The sequence below is a fragment of the Varroa destructor genome, unplaced genomic scaffold (genome assembly GCF_002443255.2).
Source record: "Varroa destructor unplaced genomic scaffold, Vdes_3.0 BEIS01000003.1, whole genome shotgun sequence".
NCBI lineage: Eukaryota > Metazoa > Arthropoda > Arachnida > Mesostigmata > Varroidae > Varroa > Varroa destructor.
This window is the reverse complement of record NW_019211456.1, coordinates 18,988,182-19,001,617: the sequence shown is the minus strand read 5'-3', so window position 1 is coordinate 19,001,617 and position 13,436 is coordinate 18,988,182. Positions and strand designations below refer to the sequence as shown.

The following is a 13,436-nucleotide window of genomic DNA, read 5'->3' as shown; positions in this document are numbered from 1 at the left end:
CTCGTTAGGTATAGGGAAAACTTCGTGGGTACGCTCTAGGGGCTTGTTTTCATCTAGGCGGCGAGACGGAGCTTGGCCTTTGACAGGCGAGACTTGAATAACGAGGTCTATCACCATCAGCATGTGATCTCGAAGCATGCACCCTTTGGCAGTGAATGATTCCCATCCTGAAACTTAACCCTCTATCCGGTTACGTTCGTCACAAATGCACCGGTCACGAAACGTCCTGCATGTTTTTTTGGAAAAGTCAGCGTCGAGATTGGATTGAACTACAGTCCGCCAGCTATCTGAAGAGCCGTAGCGCGGCTGGTCGAAGCGGGCGTTGAAGTGGTCGGAAATTGCGACGGGAGACACAGAATGAAACTTCTTTTGACAGCGTTTCCAGCCGATTGACGAGTTTCTCCATCAATGCAGTGTACGCTGCTGTGAGATCTAGCCGCAGATTGCAAAAGGCGTTGACGTTACTCTCCACTAGGCACAACGTAAGGTTGTCTATCGTGTGACCGTAAAAGAGACAGAGATACGTCCACTAGAGCGGCCTGGTCTCGAACACGAAAACGAAAAACAATGACACACGCATACTAAATTCAGTTGTAATTATTATAATGGACATAATTGTAATTTCGACAATAGGGGCATACGTAATTGATATGGCTGCGAACTCTAGATACTTCTTTGACATAGCATTGTAGCCCAACTTGCTACAGATCATGCTGGGTCTACATTGGCTTGAAATCTAATTTCTTTTACAGCATAGCCTATTAGGGAGTGCAAGAATATACGTGTAACTATAATCATAATAATACAGGATAAACTGAGTAAAATAGAACGCAAAAGATAGATAATAACTCAAACTCTAAACATATGAACTTTCATTATCCAACAGGGGCGTCAGAAGGTACAAAACGATGGGAAGGATACCGAAATAAAGTTCGATATGTGGGCTATCTTAACAAATGATTAAAAACTGCAACAAGTGAGGATTGCGTGTATGTAGGAAAAATCAAAGTACTTGGCATTCTTTGAAGGCCAAAAACCCATTCTTCAAAGGCTATATACGAACAAAAATTTTACAAAAATATGAACATGTCGAGTAAATAAGTACACTTGAATTCTCGTAATGTCAGTGTTTTCCACTAAAAAATTTGCGACGGAACTCAGGGCAGCTAAATAACGCCGAACAAAATAACTTTGCTAAGTTGACAGAACATGATAAACTGGCAAATAATATCCCATTCTCTACTTTAAGTTCCCTGCTTTGCTCGGACTAGACGATCAGCTCGTTTTTCTTCTAGTCATCGAATTTATTTCTTCTTATTTGATCGACGTCGCCAGCGGAAACTGGCTTGTGTCTAGTTCTATTAATGTTAACAGAAGCCTTTAGTCTTAGTATAAGCGCTAACGAACTAATGATAAGTCAATGACCTTTATAGGTCATTTCGGGTTTGGAAACTTCAGCCTCATAGTGCGTAAAAACGGGATGACTTGAAACCATTTACGTTGTATTGTAACCTTACCTCCTTGCCAGTCTATGTCCATTTCCACGCTTCTCATTGTGCCATACATGCTATTAGTGTATAGCACCTTTGGCAGGGACACAAGCTCGAGTTGTTCCCTTTGGCAAATACGGTTCGTGGCAGACTACTAATGATGCTCCTTTCGGTACTTACTTTTGTCATGTTTATCTTCTTTTAAGGTATATTCGTCATTCCAGAGTGGCAAAGGTCAATACATACGCAAATACAGGTATAGTTATGGAAACTGCGAGACTATGTACTACGATAATAAAAATATAGCTCGTACTTAGTACGTTAGAGCGTCTTGATCGTACCATCCGCTGTCTTATCGATGTTTTCGCAATAACTTACCTTTTAACTTAAGGCCTACCATGAGGTAACATTATTTGTTCCATATCAATAGCCACTTCATGAGCTTCGTAAATGATTTAGGCTTGTGTTATTATCTCGAATTCTGTCAGGCTAATTTCCAGCAATTAAAAAGTGTGGCTATAGACAGCCCATCCTCAACAGTGGATTGTGTCAGGTGAAAATCCGAAGTAACAAGCTGCTTCATTACATCTTCGAGATGGTCCTCGAAGTACATGTACAGTAAACGTAACAGTAAATGCTACCATTCCGCTTAATATTTTATGCTAGATCGGTTTGTTTTTCGCAACAAATTTAAATTTCTCACAGTGATATAACAAAGCTCGTTGTACTGTTAATTCATAATATGTATAAACTAATAATTTAATCTATGTCGCGTCCATAAACACAATTCACTTTCAAAAACAGTTATTACATAGGTACCTGTAATGCGTTGAGGTATTTGGTTGTCTCGCATGTATATAAGATACGATGTTTATGCTTAAGCGGGTTCGGCCACAGTCATTGTTCATTGTCGTTCGGTCGTCGAGATCCACTAATAGGTACATATATAGTCCTTATCACAGGAGCGCTTCCACCATTCTGTAGATGAATGTTTTATTTAAATTGACGAAATTAATGTTGACTGATCGTTACCATATCAATCGTTTTCCATTCTCGCCATGTTGGTAATGGCTCGAGCAGCTGCCTGGCCAGCGCTGGTCGGCATTGGCTGAACAAACGAGCTGCGCCTTTCAATTTTAAACGAGGGCTATTGAAACTGAGACAAAAGAACCGGCCATTGTCCTTTCTTCAGCGTTGTCGTTGGCGCTGATTTACATTATACGTGCTTTCCACGCGTCGCCATCGTCGTCGTCGTTTATTTGGGCACCTGTAGAGAACCACGCGTTCACGAGGCTCAACTCTGCGAATTATAGCTATCATCAAATCCTCTCGGAGTGGCCCAGCTTTCTTTGTCTCAAATTTGGCCCTGTCCTGCTGCGCAAAATTCGAATAGACGAACTGTGCCATATAAAGCATACGAACGCACTTATTGGTTATTCGACGATCCAACAAAAAACAGAGCAGATTTAAGAGACTGAATGCAACGAATCATTAACTATTAGATCAAAATTTATTTAATTTTACCTAATAAGTTGATGTTTTTATAAATCGAATAATAACGTAGTATTGAAACACTTGCGCCGCAAGAAGGTACGCGGAGTACGATGTACAACCGTTCAATGTAAAGAGCAAAGTCAATCTGTAGCCACACGCTAGTGTCATGCCAGTAGCTTTCGTCGACCATCATCGCTTCAAATGGCATGGGAGGCAGAACGTTTCGGTGATTGACGACGTTTAATAGACGCGTTTAACGATTGCCACAGTGACAATGTGGAAATCTATGAACGGCCGGTGATCTGATATTCTGGCCCTACGGCTGAAAAAATGGACCCAAGATCCCCGACGACTCATCCGTGCAGCGACCGTACATTTATATACACACATATATATAAATGTACGATCTATACTACTATACGATAATATGAAAACTATTATAAATGTGTGTTCTTAAAGTCAAGTCAGAACCGTTTCAGTTATTGTTTCAGTAGGAACTCAACTTTGGTTTTTCCAATATAGCGTTAGCTGCACAAGACTCTACACTAGCAATGGCTTTCCGCATCAATTTCAGCAGTTCCAAGACTCTTTAGCGAACTTCAATCAGTGAAAAAGTTCTTACGATGAAAGAACGGTCCGAAAGCTTGTATAAGAAAGATCAGCAACCGGTTTTAGGATAATCCCACATTAGCCTCTATGCGCCCACATATACGCACAGGATTAGGCCTTAGCTTCAGTGTGATGGCTACTTATATTTGCTCATCTTGAGTGCATACCCCGTAGTTTTGGTAGCCCTTGCACTTCTCTGGCAGATAACGAGCAGTCTAACGAGTTGTCTTAGCAGTTCCCTCCCGGAGATAACCGATCCAGCGTACTCGACAACATATGGCGCTCGTTTTGCCTTCATGCAAAGGAACATTGTATTAGAGCCCTGTTAAGCTGCAAGTCGTCGGACACAGGCTAATCAAAGAAATCAGTAGGTTTTTCCTGACCAGGACAGGCCTGTTTTAAAGACGAGAATTTCTGTATAGCCAATATGTGATAATTATTAAATACTCCATTGGAACATGTTTTACAACAGACAAATTCATTGAAGATTGATAGGTATTCGGTACACAAGCTAAGTTGTCGCTGTATCCTTTGCGTGATACTATAAACAACGTCTCCTGTTTTAAGCTTCAAATAGAAGACATGGACAAGCAGAGTTTACAGCTGAAATGAGTCTCTCTTGTGACTCGTGGCATGCCCTGCGCTACCGAAGTCGTTTAGGCATAGCCAATAAGGTCAGGCTGAACTTCTCCAGAGATAGTTTGATCTAACGCAATGCTTGTAATCGCCTGCCCTGTTTCTAGGTAAATGCATAGCTTCGAGTTCGAGCAATTTTATTCAAAGGCTCTACTGCCATTGGTGATTTGAAAGAGAATTTTAGGCAAAAAAACGGCAAGATTTTGTCGTAACTATTCTATTTCGTAAATAAAGATATGGATGCCTAGCATAGCTATAAGGCAGTGATCACCTTCGTCTAAACTCGTCCGTAATATAATCTAGAAATTAGAACGTCAGCCTCGAAAGCGCCAGCTTGATGTGTTATTTTCCCATTATGAAACAATATTTTCCAAGGTCCAATCGCTTTATGATTATGGCTTTGCGGGAAAAGGAATGCAAGGTTTACATCGGCGATATTCGTGTAAATCAGATTAAAGCTAAAACGCTTACATAAAATCCACTATTATATAGCCCTTTGTGATACGTCTACACTTCTAGAGATTTGTAATTTTTTTCTTCTTTGAGAAACCGTTATAATAGATTACTTTATAAAAGATGAATCTAGAAGCAATTATGCCTAACCAAAAGGTCGATTTCACGTATACAGCGGCATTCCGCACACTGAAAATGATATACAGCGAACGACCGGAAAACCTGAAAGCCTAGTTTTAGTCTAAAGCAAATATAAAAGCAAAATGACAAACCCAACGTTTATAGTTTTTCTATACAAACTTCAGGAGCCAGTGGAGCTGTTTCAGCGTCGGAACTTCTTTGAGAACCATGATCGAAAAGGCCAATCAACTGGGGGAATGTAATACCATGAAAATACATCATTCGTTCCAGCTAATAAAAGTGTGATGCTACCGTCACCAAGCAGTGTACTATGTCTACCAGCACACTCACGTCTCTAGCTTCTGAGAAGTATATATATGTACATATGTACTCCAATATGTATTGGTAAATGTAAATGCGCAAAAGTCAACCATCCCAACTTTATATGCTGACGATCGAAAGGACATATGGGAAAAATGTATGTTTGTTTATGTGTATATTCTGGTTTGTTGATGAATCTGGAAGCCTGCATACAGCTGGTGCTTGGCTTATTTCCTCTAAAGAATTACATATAGGCCTGCAAGAGATAAGGGCAACCTATTTGAATACGTAACCTACATTGAGTTGAGCCATGCAATGTTTGATTTGAAAAATAACCCGTTTTTCTAAAAATTGAATAAATTGGATTGATGATTATAACCTTTCCTCGTTCAAGTGGGGCCCATTTTTATCCACCACTCTCCAAAACAGCAAATAAAGCCTATTGGCCATCCTTATGGCCTATCTCAAATGGGGCTAACCCATTCGTACGTTCGTCAAATGAAATTTATTTGTAATTGACAAAGAATACAGAATCTGGTACGGATTCTAATGAGGCTCCTGCCGCTCAGTCGAGGTCATCCAGCTGCATACCTCAACCTGGTTCCGAAAAAAACCTTACGGTTTTAGTTATACTCGATTGTAAAAAGTCTAACTTCAGTGCAATCGCAGTCAATCTCATTGTGGGGCATTTTCGCAAACCTTTTCGGTGCATGTTTCCTCGATCGAAGAGCAGTTTCTAGCATTTGCCAAGTTTCTATAGGCTAAGATTAAGCTTGAATAGGTCACTAGTCGAAATGCATTGAAGTCTAGCCTGTAGTCCAGTCCTAGCGTTGGCAATAATCTATCGATATTAAGGTCCTAAAAACCTTCCTTTCCTTAGGTATCAAAAAAAGATTTCCTTAGGTATACAAACGTTAAGAGACACGATAATATATTATAATAATTTAGAATGTACATGAAACGAGCATGTTATGCAACTTCTTTTGAGAGCGTCATTATCTTCACTGTGATAATGGCTAGAGTCTGGACTTAAGGCAGCCCTTGTTTTTCTCTAAAAGAGTAATATTGGTGTCTCATTTTATTTTATTTATCAGAAGTTGATTTTAGACATAAAGCTCAATTCATATCTCTGAGGATCAAGTGGCTCTATTTTTATGATTTAGGATTTTAATGATTTTAACCACCGTATTGCGTTGGTGCATTGCACAGAAAATGACGACATCTATGCCAAAGGATTCCTTCCAAAAAGTCGAAACGGAGCCAATACACGGCCAGTCGAGCACCGAAGCTCTATGATAAAACAAGCCGTTGACGATAGATATAGACCTTCGTGCACATAATATTACTTTATAATAATCTCATCCTCTGATATAGCAGCCAGTACCTTAGGTTATGTAGGACGCCGGTTATGCAAAAGTCGATGTACTCATCTCCCCTTTGGACACATTTATATTACAATTAATATGTTTCTACAAAAAATCCATGACTAAAAAGTAGCTAAACAGTGCTATATACCTCATGCGTGGTAAGCTTTAAGTGTACAGGCGGATCAGTGCAGAATTGACTACAGAATACTGAACCGGCTAGTAAAGAACCGCAATAAAATAATCGATTATTTTATTTTATAATTGAATAAATTATACAGCAGTGGGTGAATCAAACCGCACTGCTATAGCCGATGCTGTCAGCTATGACATTCTACCCATGGAGGGAATTCTGTTAGAGAGTCAGTGGCCTCATCTTACGTGTTTACAGGCCCTTACATTAAGGCTCTTAGATTATTTGAATTTGTTTCTAATTAATGCTCTTTCTTTTAGATAGTAGACAAGACATTTATCTGGTATATTGTTTGCCTTTTTTGACATAGTTTAGCTGTTTAAGATATCCGATCGACCCTCGCGTTCGAACATTTCTCAGGACCCTACTTAGTTTCTGGTACATAACAGATGGTCCACAATGTCGTAAAATAAAATTTTTATGAATAGTCAAACTCCGTTGGTGTATATATATATATATATATATATATATATATATATATATATATATATATATATATATATACCCCTCCTTTATATTTCAATGTGGTAAATTAGAAACTTGGCTTTATACCAGTCAGCAGATTATTGTTACCTAGAGGTTCAACTAGGAAGAGTCACAGTTCATTAATATCTATTTTTAGACTGAGCCCAGCAATCGCGTATTATAGATAATGTTCGATGCAATGGCATATCAGTATTGATAAAATAAAGGCAAATGATTACTTAGAGGCTCGTTATTATAGCTCTAACAAACGAATAGGTTCAACACACAAAAGGCAACCTCGAACCTAAGTTTCCATTTTGTGACAGCATCGCGAGACCTGCGCGACATATCTCCGAAATGACACGCCACAGGCCAATGGCTAAAAATAAATAACACGTTCGATAAATAATTATTTGTGTCAAAAAGTATTTTCGTCGTTGTTGCCTTTGTTCGAAGTTGATAAGCTTGTATGGTAACTACACAGCGGATCCTTTCGGTATCGTTTGTACTTTATGGCGATCAGCAACCCTTCTGTCGCTGTAAAACGAACGTCCTGACAATTGCTCGTTGTCTAAAGATCATAATCTTCTCCTGTCAGCGATTTCTCGGACGGTAAAAAGACCGATTTTTTGCCTAGTATTTTTAGGTTCTTGACTATTTTACCAAGGATGAAGTACCGTCATGTATTTTTATCATTGCAGATACTGAGCTGCAGCTGGAGTCTTCGGATGAGCCCTACAAGATTCAACAGTAGGTTGTCAACAAACACCAGTTTATATGAGCTACTTTTGTTTGGAAGATGAGCAAGAGATGCTTATGAGGTGCACATATAATTGAAGCCGTTATTGTTCCTAAGATCAAATATACTACTATAATATATGGAAAAGAAACTATCGTACTACAAATCTACAAAGGACTCTTGTTCGTTTGTTCAAATACTCTAGAAAAATTTCATACAAATGCATCTACTTTTCTTTTGAAATTTCTATAGCAGAAGAAAGCTTTTTCTACATAGACATACATTATGTGGTAAATGATTACACGCTGAATTGCATATGATTTATTTACGTATACGTTCCCGCGTGAACTTCGCCAGGAAAATCAAACCAAGATAGTAAATAAAGACAAGGCTATATATTAAACGTACTCGACTTGTTCTACCTTGACGAAACATATTGCGTTTAGTAGTATACCAGGGGTATTTATATAATTGTTACCCGTGGTAGCGGCCGGTCCGAGTATTTTGTTTCGACCACAAATTTCTTCTATCCAGTTGTTGTCTACATAGAAGGAAGGACGGTGCATAAAGTGTGCGAGGTAGAGCACTGACGTTTTTTTTATTACAGTCATCTGAGTATTTTTCATTAGGACAAAATACGGCTATAGACCCTATATCGCCAAAACGCCAAAAACAACCTCATACAAATATGGTATAGTAATAGAATAAGCACTTATATTATCGCTAGCTACTTTATTGGTTGTTATTATATTACATGCAAGCTATTCCTTTCGTCCGGATATTACTTCGTGCTTCTATCTTATCTGTCTGGTGGGGTTCTTGTTAACAGATTTCTCTGTTAAACAGCCGTTAGCACAGTTGCCACGGTCGAAATGGCCACGGCAAGCCGAAGCCGCCCCTTTTCCCGTGTTTGTCGGCGGCAAAAAAAAAAACTTTTCTAGGCGAAGTACACGAGACTACTACTCGGGTGATAACTTTGACTTCTATAGTTGTAGCTTCTCCTTCTCTTGGGACTTTGCCATTCCGGTTTCCACATCCTTTTTCCCTTTACGGTTTCCTACTATTTTCGCTCGTCTTTTTGCCTCAACTCATAGAGATATATAGAAATGCACACAGATTCACTTAGAAAAAATCCGACATTGTTGTTTTTTATGTTGATGAAATATACTACAACGGATTCGAAGGCTAGCATTAATTTGATGTGACGTGTCCAAGCCGATTTTTTCCATGCCGCTTAACTATCAGTAGCCACATATAGCAGCAAAGACAGACATAGACACAGCCGTGCTGATTGACAGTAACGCCTGAAACGGAGGATGGACAGATTATAAAAATACATATACATGTGTATATATATACGATGAAGGGGGTGTGTTTTGTAATAATCATTGTTGATGGTCATGTCACCAATGGTGATGTAAATGTTTCGTAGGTGCTATTTTAACGCCTATCAAGGCGTCCACAAGTGTAAGCTCGTTTGGAAAATTGTACAAGATCAGAGCTTACTCAATTATCCATTTGATTAAAATCTGGCTAGTAATAGTGGGGCTAAACGACAAGCACCATGTAAACTCGTTCATAGGCCACCGCCCCCTGTTGACTTATCTGGAAATTTTTCCTGAGTTATAAAGTACTTTTTCGCACTCCCATATGCCCCATCTATGCCCAGATATCTTTCGAGTTCATTTTCGGCTTGTTTCACTTCAAACCACTGGCATGCATGTACATGTCTAATCGACACCGTTTTGTTACCCTGCTAGCGTCTATCGTTTTGTCTTTGAGCACCCTTCTTGTGGTCAGCACCATCGACTTCGAACGGTCCGCAGGGGCCGCCCTGTCAAACGACGCCAGCTGCAGCAATGATATGGACGGGACCGAATCCACAAGAGAGACGTTTCATTTGGTAGCTGCGGTCGAAACTGCTGCTGTCTCGAGTGTAGTCGCCTGCGAATTTGAACTGGTTAAGTGCGCGAAAACGTTGGTCTCGTTGCATCGGCCGCCGCCACCTCTGTTCTCGCCAGTGCAGCCATCGTCTTCGACGCCGTCAACGATTTCGATGGTAGCGTTTGTCTATCTATTATCTCGTTATTTGGCGCTGGTCGTCGTTGCTCTTGTCTCCTCTCTGGGTAGTGGGAAATGCCGAAACATTTGAAAAGCCCGCCATCACGCTGTCATTACTTCGCGCACCCTCAGCCGCCGCCAGCGTTATCCTATCCACGTCTTTCTAGAGCCCCAGTTCTGTCCGCAACAAGGACCTGAGCTATTCTTCTTCTAAATGACCGTGCAAAGAGCCGTCGACAATGAGGAGGATGGAGACGCAAAACCGTCTAGGGCAAAAGGAAAATGAGTCTCAACAGCACCATGACCACCACCATCGGAAAGCGGCTGACTGAGTTGGCGGATGGGCGGAACGAGGCACCAGACGCTCAGAAGGCTTCGGAGAGCGTTGGGGCGTTGACTCACTTGACTTGAACTGAAGGCATTGGGTTGCTAAGGAAAAGAATTTTGGTTGAGGTGCTTTACGAAGTAGAATTAGTCACTGTTTGGGCGTCTGACGTACGTTTCATTTGTTCATTTGTCTGGCGTAAGCCACTGTTCAATGGAATCCTGCAAAGTGGTGGTAACGAAGTGGCGTTATAAAAGAAAAGAATAAAGAAAAAAGGTAACGGCTTAACAGGACGAGCTCTGTGGTCATCTATGCCAATGCACATTTTTTAAATGCGACGCCAGGAGTGGCAGGTTTATTGATTAGCAGGCCCTATCAGATAATAAAAGCTACTTAGAAAATGTGAGTTTATAATTAAAGTAAGTTTAAGAAAATTAAAGCTAATTATTAAATTTAAGTTTGTATTTTTTAAGAGAACAGACGATGCGACGACAGCTATTTTTCACTTTGACCAGATAGCTAGCTGCAGGTATAGTGTTTTCGAAATAGATACCAACTACGAATAGATCACATCCCGTATATACGAACCAATACTCATCGTATACTTCAAGTGAACTTGATAGCTATAACTAAAATCTACTGAATTTATTAAAATATATAGGTAAATTGACCTCATAATGCTTCTGTTGTATAGATCAAAATCGCTAAATAATTTTCTATTCTAGTCGACTTTTTATGCACCAAAAAGTTATGAGGTGCCGTACGTATTCAGCTAGATCGCGTGGCTTAACTAATCTAGTATTCAAAGGGAGAAAATATAGATTACAATGTATCTGTAATTTTTTTAGAGTCATAAATAAGGCTAGTTATGTAATATTATATATCCTGTATTATATTGTGGACATAGAAGTGGTTTTTCTATTACAATTGTACGAAGACGTCCGCGACAACAAACCTGCCAATAATCGCCTCATCAGTCCAGCCAGTTCTGGGCAAAATCTAATGCGTTTACAAACATTTGCCGTAAAACATAACGGGTCTAATTTAACATCCAAGATAATAACGGTTGTGGGAACATCCGCTGGCTATGACTTCTCATTTCTGAATTCTACCCAGTTTCTCCAGAGGCGCATATAGCCTCCGTCTGAGGTAAAAAACTCGTCTCAGGAATCTGAAGTTGGACAGGCTGTGATCAGCCCTCAATATCCTACAACTAACATCCCGTCACAAGCTTGTGAATGGTGTAATTAGCGTTGTGCTGGTTAGCACACGTTGTATTACACGGTGCCTTTTCTGGGTCTTCATTCGAATCGATTTTGGATACTGTGTTACAAGGTCAAGAAAAGGTCCGAAAGAATGGGAACCTGTTGGTACGGCGACACGACATAACAGAGAACGAAGCGCGATTAATGAATATGTTAGTTGCTTGTTTTCTTCAGTCTATCTGCCCCCGTAGAACGGGTTCTTCCAAGATCATGCAAATCAACATCGCAGTACCAAATCTGGCTTGATTAATGAAGAAGCACCCAGTTGGACTTGAGAAAGTTTCAAGCTATGGCGTTGGCAATATACAGTGATCCTCAACAGTCCTTGTTATATTGAAATACTTAGAAAATTAACACGAGAGAGCTTGAATGGGAATATTTTCGCCTAGTTGAGTTTTTTCCAGCTTTGTACTTTAAAATATATTAACTGTGTACCTTATATACGTGCGTATGGAGATCCGCTTCTGAGAAAAATGCACCGTATGTTTAGAGCTACTGCGTCATAGATAATAGAGCGTCCGGCAGAAGCTTTCCAGAATCTATCAAATTCAACAGATTGTTTTCACTAAAAGACCATTTTCTCAGTGCCTTTATTTCGCTAAAAAAAAGTAACAATTCCTATTTCTTTTTGTAGAACTTACTGGTTCACACTGTTATTCCGGATATCAAATGTAGAACTTTACATCCTGCCGACATGGAATAGCGTGGATAAAACACTTTGGTCCTTCAGAACCACCTTATTTGGGTTCAATCAAGTTTCAAGCGGTCGAAGGCATCTACTAAGTTTAAGGATCGCTGGCCTATATTGTTGAACTTAGCTGACAACATTTCACCTTTAAGGGCATCGTTTAGCTGGGAGTTCATCTTCGGATTTCGGCCGCACCTCTATGCGACGTTTGCCTTCACGTATGCACCTAATTATCTATGTGGCGCGGCAGTTATTTTTAGATAAATTTATAAAAGAAGAAGTTGCACACGATCTATCGTTCCTCGGCTTGTATAACCTACACAATTTTTGTATAAATGGTTACTAATGTTTTAATCCAACAGCAGACAAAAGTCAGTGATGGATGCGTCTGTCCTATATTGAAAAAGGCATACAACAGCTGCTTTGGCAAGCTATTCGTGTCACGGAATGGAAAAAAGGTCACTATTTATTTATAGCTATACAATAAAAAGTGGATCGGAACATATTTACAAGCCAACCGTGATTGTACTGTTTCGTGCACGTGTTTAGCCATCTGTCCTGCCTAAGTAATGGCGAAATTTTTGCCTGCAGCCACGTGGCATCCTCAGAACAATGCCACCTACCGTAGCGTATTCAAAACACCGAAATTATTGAAAGAGAAGTTTGACTTGCAATATGTTACAGAACATCCGTACCATGACATCCCTGTTTACATAAATTACATCACTGGGCTTTTCCTATGAAATTGTTCAAAAAGCGGTCTACCGAACTACGCACTCTATGCATAGGGAGCTAGGTGACTATTTGCAATAAAGAACTTGGCAATTACGCTCGATTCGCGTAAAAAAATTGTCTAAAACTATACGTTTTGTTTTGAGCTTGTAAAGAGATCCTGTGCTAAGCGTCCTCGTAAACGGCACAATATTCATGGTAAGCACTGGTATTTGTAATGTGATCTTGAGATTGTCCACATTCGACAGACTCGTGTCATTTATCATAGACCGAAATTGGTTACGTCAACAACGGACGTCTCCGTGCATGCATGTTTATACCTGCACCGTGTATCTGCACGCATTCTTCTATATTTATCATTTACGTATGTGCGCATGATGAGTGTCGCTAACATGTTCTGTAGCACACTTTAGTAAGAACACGTCAAATTTGATGACGGTATATTGACAGACGGGTGAGGCAAGGCGCAAAGGAACAGCAT

At 40.0% G+C, this 13,436-nt stretch overlaps 1 long non-coding RNA gene across 2 annotated transcripts; it reads right to left on the bottom strand.

Moving 5' to 3' along the window:
- Nucleotides 1–8,449: 8,449 nt before the first annotated feature.
- On the bottom strand, nucleotides 8,450–13,233 carry LOC111246355 (uncharacterized). 2 transcript variants are annotated; one of them, XR_015323136.1, is made up of 4 exons: nucleotides 12,177–13,233; nucleotides 11,226–11,634; nucleotides 9,637–10,491; nucleotides 8,450–9,188 (listed from the first exon to the last, which is right to left on the bottom strand). It is a non-coding gene; the product is annotated as an uncharacterized LOC111246355 (long non-coding RNA). The 2 variants fall into 2 exon arrangements; XR_015323135.1 differs by lacking the exon at nucleotides 11,226–11,634 and having other exon boundaries at nucleotides 12,177–13,229.
- Nucleotides 13,234–13,436: the final 203 nt, after the last annotated feature.